Below are 8,568 nucleotides of genomic sequence, written 5' to 3' on the forward strand. Positions count from 1 at the left end.
CAAATAGACTGTTATTACTTTAGAAATAAGTTATTGTTGTCATAGCAACAGTAGTAGTTTATTACTGCCATAGAAATAGCCTGTTATTAGTTTAGAAATAAGTTATTATTGTCATAGAAACTGGTTATTGTTACTTTAGAAGCAAGTTAATATCAGCATAAAAATAGGTTGTTACTACTTTAGAAATAGGTTGTCGTTAAATAAAAAACAACTCAAAATTTATATTTATTACATAAGTTAGAAGTTACTGTTTCTTAGGCCTATCTCTGGGACAGCTGAACGTTATACAATATTTCAAAAGGTGCTTTTTTATAGCCAATCCCACGCAACTTAGTTGAACATTATTAGATATGTACATTAAAGACAATGTCACTTAAGTTTAAGTACTTCGATTGTTTTGAATCTGTCTAAATTTAAGAAACGGGATTTTTAATAAAAGGCCCCTATAGTTTGTTTTTTTCAATGAGTTTTTACTAATGTTCTGTACTTTCTTTTCTCAACAAGCTGAGTAATATTGAGCGCATTAAAAATAAAATAATGTATATATTTTAAAATTTGAATTTTAATAACTAAATTTTATATTTTTGTTCCATACTTAAACATAAAACATTAAACATAAAATAATGTATATATTTTAAAATTTGAATTTCTCAAAATTTTATAAAAAGCGATACCAAGAGCTTGCTAGCAACACGATAGGAGCTGTGAATAGCGCAGTATGAGGCTTTAAACAGCGATGTGCGAACGTGTTAACAGCACGGTGTGAAACTTTCAACAGCACATTATGAACCTGTTAACAGCATAGTACGAATCAGTTAAAGACACAGCAAAGTACGAGCCAGTTTATATACTAACAAACTGGAATATTTAATTAAAATAGCAACGAAAGTGACTGAGACAAAATATATTTGAATGTTTGTTTAAACTTTATGAAGAACTGTTAAACATTCTTTGGAACCATTGTTGAGTTGTTTACAAATAACTTATATGAAGAGATTAGGAAAGATATTTAATATTATTCTGTTAGAAGATATGTTTAATGTTATTCTATGAAGAGATTATAATAGATGTTTAATGTTATTCTATGAAGAGATTATAATAGATGTTTAATGTTATTCTGTGAAGAGATTATAATAGATGTTTAATGTTATTCTATGAAGAGATTATAATAGATGTTTAATGTTATTCTGTGAAGAGATTATAATAGATGTTTAATGTTATTCTATGAAGAGATTATAATAGATGTTTAATGTTATTCTGTGAAGAGATTATAATAGATGTTTAATGTTATTCTGTGAAGAGATTATAATAGGTGTTTAATGCTATTCTGTGAAGAGATTAGAATAGATGTTTAATGTTATTCTGTGAAGAGATTAGAATAGATGTTTAATGTTATTCTGTGAAGAGATTATAATAGATGTTTAATGTTATTCTGTGAAGAGATTATAATAGATGTTTAATGTTATTCTGTGAAGAGATTATAATAGATGTTTAATGTTATTCTGTGAAGAGATTATAATAGATGTTTAATGTTATTCTGTGAAGAGATTAGAATAGGTGTTTAATGTTATTCTGTGAAGAGATTAGAATAGATGTTTAATGTTATTCTGTGAAGAGATTATAATAGATGTTTAATGTTATTCTGTGAAGAGATTATAATAGATGTTTAATGTTATTCTGTGAAGAGATTATAATAGATGTTTAACGTTATTCTATGAAGAGATTATAATAGATGTTTAATGTTATTCTGTGAAGAGATTATAATAGATGTTTAATGTTATTCTATGAAGAGATTAGAATAGATGTTTAATGTTATTCTGTGAAGAGATTATAATAGATGTTTAATGTTATTCTATGAATAGATTAGAATAGGTGTTAATGTTATTCTATGAAGAGATTATAATAGATGTTTAATCTTATTCTGTGAAAAGATTATAATAGGTGTTTAATGTTATTCTGTGAAGAGATTAGAATAGGTCTTAATGTTATTCTATGAAGAGATTATAATAGATGTTTAATGTTATTCTATGAAGAGATTATAATAGATGTTTAATGTTATTCTGTAAAGAGATTAGAATAGGTCTTAATGTTATTCTATGAAGAGATTATAATAGATGTTTAATGTTATTCTGTGAAGAGATAAGAATAGGTGTTAATGTTATTCTATGAAGAGATTACGGTAGATGTTTAATGTTATTCTGTGAAGAGATAAGAATAGGTGTTAATGTTATTCTGTGAAGATATTAGAATAGGTGTTAATGTTAATCTATGAAGAGATTACGGTAGATGTTTAAAGTTATTCTGTGAAGAGATTATAATAGATGTTTAATGTTATTCTGTGAAGAGATAAGAATAGGTGTTAATGTTATTCTGTGAAGAGATTAGAATAGATGTTTAATGTTATTCTGTGAAGAGATTACAAGAGATGTTTAATGTTATTCTATGAAGAGATTAAAATAGGTGTTAATGTTATTCTGTGAAGAGATAAGAATAGGTGTTAATGCTATTCTATGAAGAGATTACAAGAGATGTTTAATGTTATTCTGTGAAGAGATAAGAATAGGTGTTAATGTTATTCTATGAAGAGATTACAAGAGATGTTTAATGTTATTCTATGAAGAGATTAAAATAGGTGTTAATGTTATTTCGTTAGAAGATATGTTTAATGCTATTTTGTGGAGAGGTTAGAACAGATATTTAGTATCACCCTCTATAATAGAGTTTCTATAAAATGTTACCAAAGTGACACAATTTTTCATTCATAAGAGAACAATGTCTGGAGCGCTACTGCCATCTATCGACTTTTTATATATATTTTTAAATAAAATAACGAATAAGGAGTTTTTTTGTGTTTTTTTTTAGTTTATTAAGTAGGTTCTAAAAGTAGAACATAAGGGTTAAGGGAGGATATCTTGACTTCTTCAATCTTTCAACGATATACAATTCATTTGTGTTTTTTTTCTTTTCTTTATAAAGTTTAATGTGATGCCACGGCTCACAGTTCAGCTTCGACAATTATCTTGCGGTGTTTTAAGTTGAGAGCCCATTATACGAATCTAAGTGAACTTAAGCAATAAAAGTCAAGTTGTCAATATGATTTTGTTTTGCCTTACTTACGCAAATCTTACATGTGTGACATTCGTCCCTTCAACTGAACTTCATTGAGTGTAAGTTCATCACTTCAGTGAATGTGTGCTAATGAGTTAATCGTTCATCTCCGTTCGTAGAGCATTCGCCAGGTGTACGAAAGATTTCGGGTTGGATCAAAGCAATGATTGCTACTACGGAAAAACTGGCGCCCAAGTAATAGTCCCTGCACTGACCTGAGAAAGGTCATTGACCAGGCCTTGCTTGTGGGAGAGTAGGAATGGAACTGTGTGAATGGTTGAAAAGGGTCTTGCTAGAAGACAACCCTTCATCTGAACTGGTACAACACTCACTTAGAGTACGAAAAATCTTGAGCTCGATCACAAGCTGTAGTAACTATTCTGGTGTCCAACTAATAGTCTTCCGACTATCCTGAAGTGAGGCCTTGGACAGGCCTTGTTTGTATCAAAGGAAGAATAGAGTAGTTCAAACTGTTAAAATGCATTTTCTAGAACAATTTCTTGTTCGAAGATTCTGTTTGGACAAAATAACTTTCGGTAAGTGCTTTTGTAATTCTACTATTCATTAAGGCCTGGCATGGCCTAGCGCGTAAGGCGTGCGACTCGTAATCTGAGGGTCGCGGGTTCGCGCCCGCGTCGCGCCAAACATGCTCGCCCTCCCAGCCGTGGGGGCGTTATAATGTGACGGTCAATCCCACTATTCGTTGGTAAAAGAGTAGCCCAAGAGTTGGCGTTGGATGGTGGTGATGACTAGCTGCCTTCCCTCTGGTCTTACACTGCTAAATTAGGGACGGCTCGGTGCAGTGGACTAACAACCTACTCACTTAAATACTTGTTGAAGAATCCGCAAGCAACTGTGGCCCTATGTTCCTAGATGGAATCTAATGGTGATAAGTAACTTACTAACTATTTATTAAAAGTGTAATTAATAAAGATAGCATATCCTTTTAATTATATAAATTAATTTCAAATACCTACGTTCCTCTACGAACTAATCAGATAAAGAAACTTCAACTCGTGATTAATATCTAGTTCTATTTGGGAAGTTTCGTTAAAGAACAAAGCATTCAAAAATTAAATATATCGATTGAACACGAGCCACACACGTGAGGAACTGGTCTGTGGCTCAAATAAATGTACATCCTGCGTTTATCTGCTACGAGTGTTGCAGAATATTCACCAAATTTCGCACAAAGCTACAAAAGGACTAACTGCACGTGGTTCTTGCTATTCCGGATTGTGGGTTAGCGATTAGATTGACCGGTTTGCAAGTTTGACAATTTTCGTTTCGAGTCCCGTTACCTCAAAACATAATTCGCACTTTGGAGGACGTGGATGCGCTCGATCAAATTCCACTGTCTCATCAGACAAAAGTAACCAATGACTTGGGGTGAGTGTTACTTACAACTTACTTTATCTCCAGTCTACCACTTCAAAATTTCGGACATCTTTCCTCAAATAGCCCTTTTATACCTTTACAACGAAAAGTTAAAGTAGTTTTAGGTTTTCAGCACCACCTGACGGAAATTATTTGTTTGTTGTTGTTGTGTTTTTTTTAAAAGCGATGCTTAAAGGAAACCTCTAACATTCTGGAACAAAATGGTTTCCATCAGTTACAGTATGTTGGCAATGTATCATTTCTTCTTTAAATTTTGGTTAAGTTGACAAGTTAAGTCATTAATATAATACACTATAAAATCAACATTTGCCATATTTCTAATTTCTAAACCGGGGTAACTTTTACAGTTTCAGAAACTGACATGACTTTTATTGGTATCTTACATTTAGAAGCTACGTTCACCCGTAGATTACTGCTAAAAGTTTTCAAATTCTACATCTCAATAAAACAGGTTTTACATCATGGCCGTTTTATCCTGTGGTCAAAAGGGGCAGTAGCTCAGGGGTCAGAGGCCCATCGCACATTACGAGTATAACAATCATGAATAAAATATAATTTTTTTCTTTGTTTTTGAATTTTGCACAAAACTACTCGAGGGCTATCTTCGCTAGCCGTCCCTAATTTAGCAGCGAAAGACTAGAGGGAAGGCAGTTAGTCATCGCCACCCAGCGCCAACTCTTGGGCTATTCTTTTACCAACGAATAGTGGGATTGACTGTCACATTATAACGCCCCCATGGCTGAAAGGGCGAGCATGTTTGGTGTGACAGGGATTGGAACCCTCGACCCTCCGATTACGAGTCGAGTGCCTTAACCACGTAGCCATGCTGGGCCATCAAATAAGAAGTTTATTTTAAAAAAACAACAATAAACCACTTTTTTAAACAGATTTATTTTTAGTTTTTGTTTCCTTATTTCTTGGAGACAGGCTATGTGTGTGATCTGTCAGTGGAGAAACGTTTAAAACAACTAAGTGACAGCAGTTGTTTAAACACTGCTTATATTAGACGACTAATATAAGTTGTATAATTTTAATAATCTATGATCCATTCTTCGGATTTGTTACCTTTGTCTATTTTTTCTGTATACCCACAATTAAACTTAATCCGTGTGTTAGTAGCAACGGATAATTTTTGTGTTAGGTCATTCATGTTGGTTTAACTCAGGTTTCTCAAACTTAACAAATAGGTGTTCGTATAATCTACGTCTTTAAATAAAATACAGTGTGTACGGAAATAGAATCAAACTGATATACAGTGCTGTACACATGTATACATATATATATTGAAACAGACTGTTTCTCTTCTGACACCGCAACCAATTTTAAAGAGACAGACCTTAATACAAAACTCTGGAAGCACGGTTAAAGTTTCAAAGATAATTTAGTATAAATATTGTCCTTTAAATGTTTAAGTTTTGGAGATAAGCTGATATAAATATTTCCTGAGAAGGTTAAACTTTGGAGACATAAAACTTGTTCTCACAAGAATAACGTTTCAGTAGAAACAGTGAATGTTAAGGGTATAATATTGTAACCACTCTGATTTCAAATTGTCAGTATCTTTAACATAATCATAGTTTTGAGATAAGAGTAAAATATTATGTGAAGCCTTAATTGGCCCGGCATGCCCAGGTGGGTTAAGGCATTTGACTCGTAATATGAGGGTCGCGGGTTAGAATCCCCGTCGCACCAAACTAGCTCGCCCTTTCAGCCGTAGTGGCGTTATAATGGGACGGTCAATCCTACTATTCGTTGTTAAAAGAGTAGCCCAAGAGTTGGCGGTGGGTGGTGATGACTAGCTGCCTTCCCTCTAGTCTTACACTGCTAAATTAGGAACGGCTAGCGCAAATAGCCTTCGTGTAGCTTTGCGCTAAATTCAGAAAAACAAAAGCCTTAATCACTTCAGTGTATAGCATTCTGTATACTTATGTGCACTAACGTTTCGATTTATAATGTTATTCATATGAGTGTCTCCTAAATTTCAATTTATAGCGTTGCGTATGTGCACATTTACTAACATACTGCCTTACAGCATTTTGTATCTTAGTGTTTCGAATTTTTAGTGTTGTGTATTTGAATATATCGATTTTAAGCGCTGGGCAAGTGGTTGTATTATAATGTTTTGGTTTGTGTACGTTTCTGTTATTAATGTTGTATATTTGGGTGTATTGTAACGTTTTCATTTCTAATGTTAACAGCGTTATATATAGAGTATATCTTAATACCCTAAATAAATTTCACAGTCTTAGCTGTACTAATGTATGCGGACAGTTCTCTACTTTATAATACAGTGTATCTTACTTTACGTATCGGGCCCGGCATGACCAAGTGGTTAAGACACTCAATTCATAATATGAGGGTCGCGGGTTCGAATTCCCGTCACACCAAACATGTCACCCTTTCAGCCATGGGGGCGTTATAATGTGATCGTCAATCCCTCTATTTGTTGGTAAAATAGTAGCCCAAGAGTTGGTGGTGGGTGGTGATGACTAGCTGCTTTCCCTAGAGTCTGAAGCCGCAAAATTAGGGGCGGCTAGCGCAGATAGCCCTCGTGTAGCTTCGCGCGAAATTCAAAAAACAAACTTAAACCTGGCTCTAGATATTTTGGCTTACGAATAATTTTATTCTAAGCATGTAGAATCGCTAGCTCATTTCCTACTCGCTTTCACTTCTTATAACCTTACGTGCACTCGGTAGACGTTACCTTTGAACCTTCACACTTAACCCCAACACACAAATCACAGGATCCGATCCCAAGTGTCAGAAATCATATTTAACGATTTTTGTCTATATATATACATAAATAACGCTTTAGTTAAACCGTGTTAATATAGACAACTGTTATCCCTATCACTATGTATGCACAAGGGAAACTAATGTCATGGAAACAACATACGTTTAGGGGAAGGCATTCCTCACGTAAATGGAAGCCCTTGTCCTTCAAAACTCCATTGAATCTCCATCTTGACTTTTGTTTCACTAACGGGTCATTCATTGTAACGGCTGGTTTTTTCCCGAGTGTTTCGTTTTACATCCATTGACAGTAAAGCTGCTCACACGGCTGAGAGATCTCGGTACTCTCGAGCCCGGAGACAAGTTTAATGTACGACCCCCTAACCCCCACCCCTCTCGAGAAAACTGTGCTTCCGTATGCAGATATAAGTAAGGAAGAGTTTTCATGGGGTTGAATAGAGCTTACAAGGAAAATGTTTTTGCGACGAAGGAATCTTTAGGGCGTAAAGAATGGAACTAAAGTGTTATCTGCGACACGATGACAACTTCCGTCAGTTTGTCTTTTCAAGTGAAAAATAAGTAGACGTTTCTCTGCTTCATTTTCCTTATCAGCGACAAAAAAAAATGCTCTTAAACTTTCTTTCACACACCTCGAAATAGAACGGATCGTTTCGTGATGAGCAATAATTAATTTCGAACCGAGTTTGTATTAAAAGCCTTAAACGATTAGACTTAACCACAAGCGAAACTCGTCTGTACTTGATTAAGTAAACTCGTTGTTAAAAACAACAGTTATTTAACCTCCTGCGGTTATAAAAACAAAACAATTAACAACAGTTATTTAACCTCCTGTGGTTATAAAAACAAAACAAATAACAACAGTTATTTAACCTCCTGCGGTTATAAAAACAAAACAATTAACAACAGTTATTTAACCTCCTGTGGTTATAAAAACAAAACAAATAACAACAGTTATTTAAGTCCTTGTGGTTATAAAAACAAAACAAATAGCAACAGTTATTTAACCTCCTGTGGTTATAAAAACAAAACAAATAACAACAGTTATTTTACCTCCTGCGGTTATAAAAACAAAACAAATAACAACAGTTATTTAACCTCCTGTAGTTATAAAAACATAACAAATAACAACAGTTATTTAAGTCCCTGTGATTTTTTTCTCTCGGAAGCACACCATTAAATGTCACTTATAATATATACTAGCCTGTACATAACTTTCAGCATCGGGCATGGTATTTGTGTGTACCCATATGATTATGAATTCATTTGTATCAGATTAATGTGCAGAAGTATCTGATTGGTCTTTAAAAA

Source organism: Tachypleus tridentatus, chromosome 1, assembly GCF_004210375.1.
Source record: "Tachypleus tridentatus isolate NWPU-2018 chromosome 1, ASM421037v1, whole genome shotgun sequence".
In the NCBI taxonomy this organism is placed as follows: domain Eukaryota; kingdom Metazoa; phylum Arthropoda; class Merostomata; order Xiphosura; family Limulidae; genus Tachypleus; species Tachypleus tridentatus.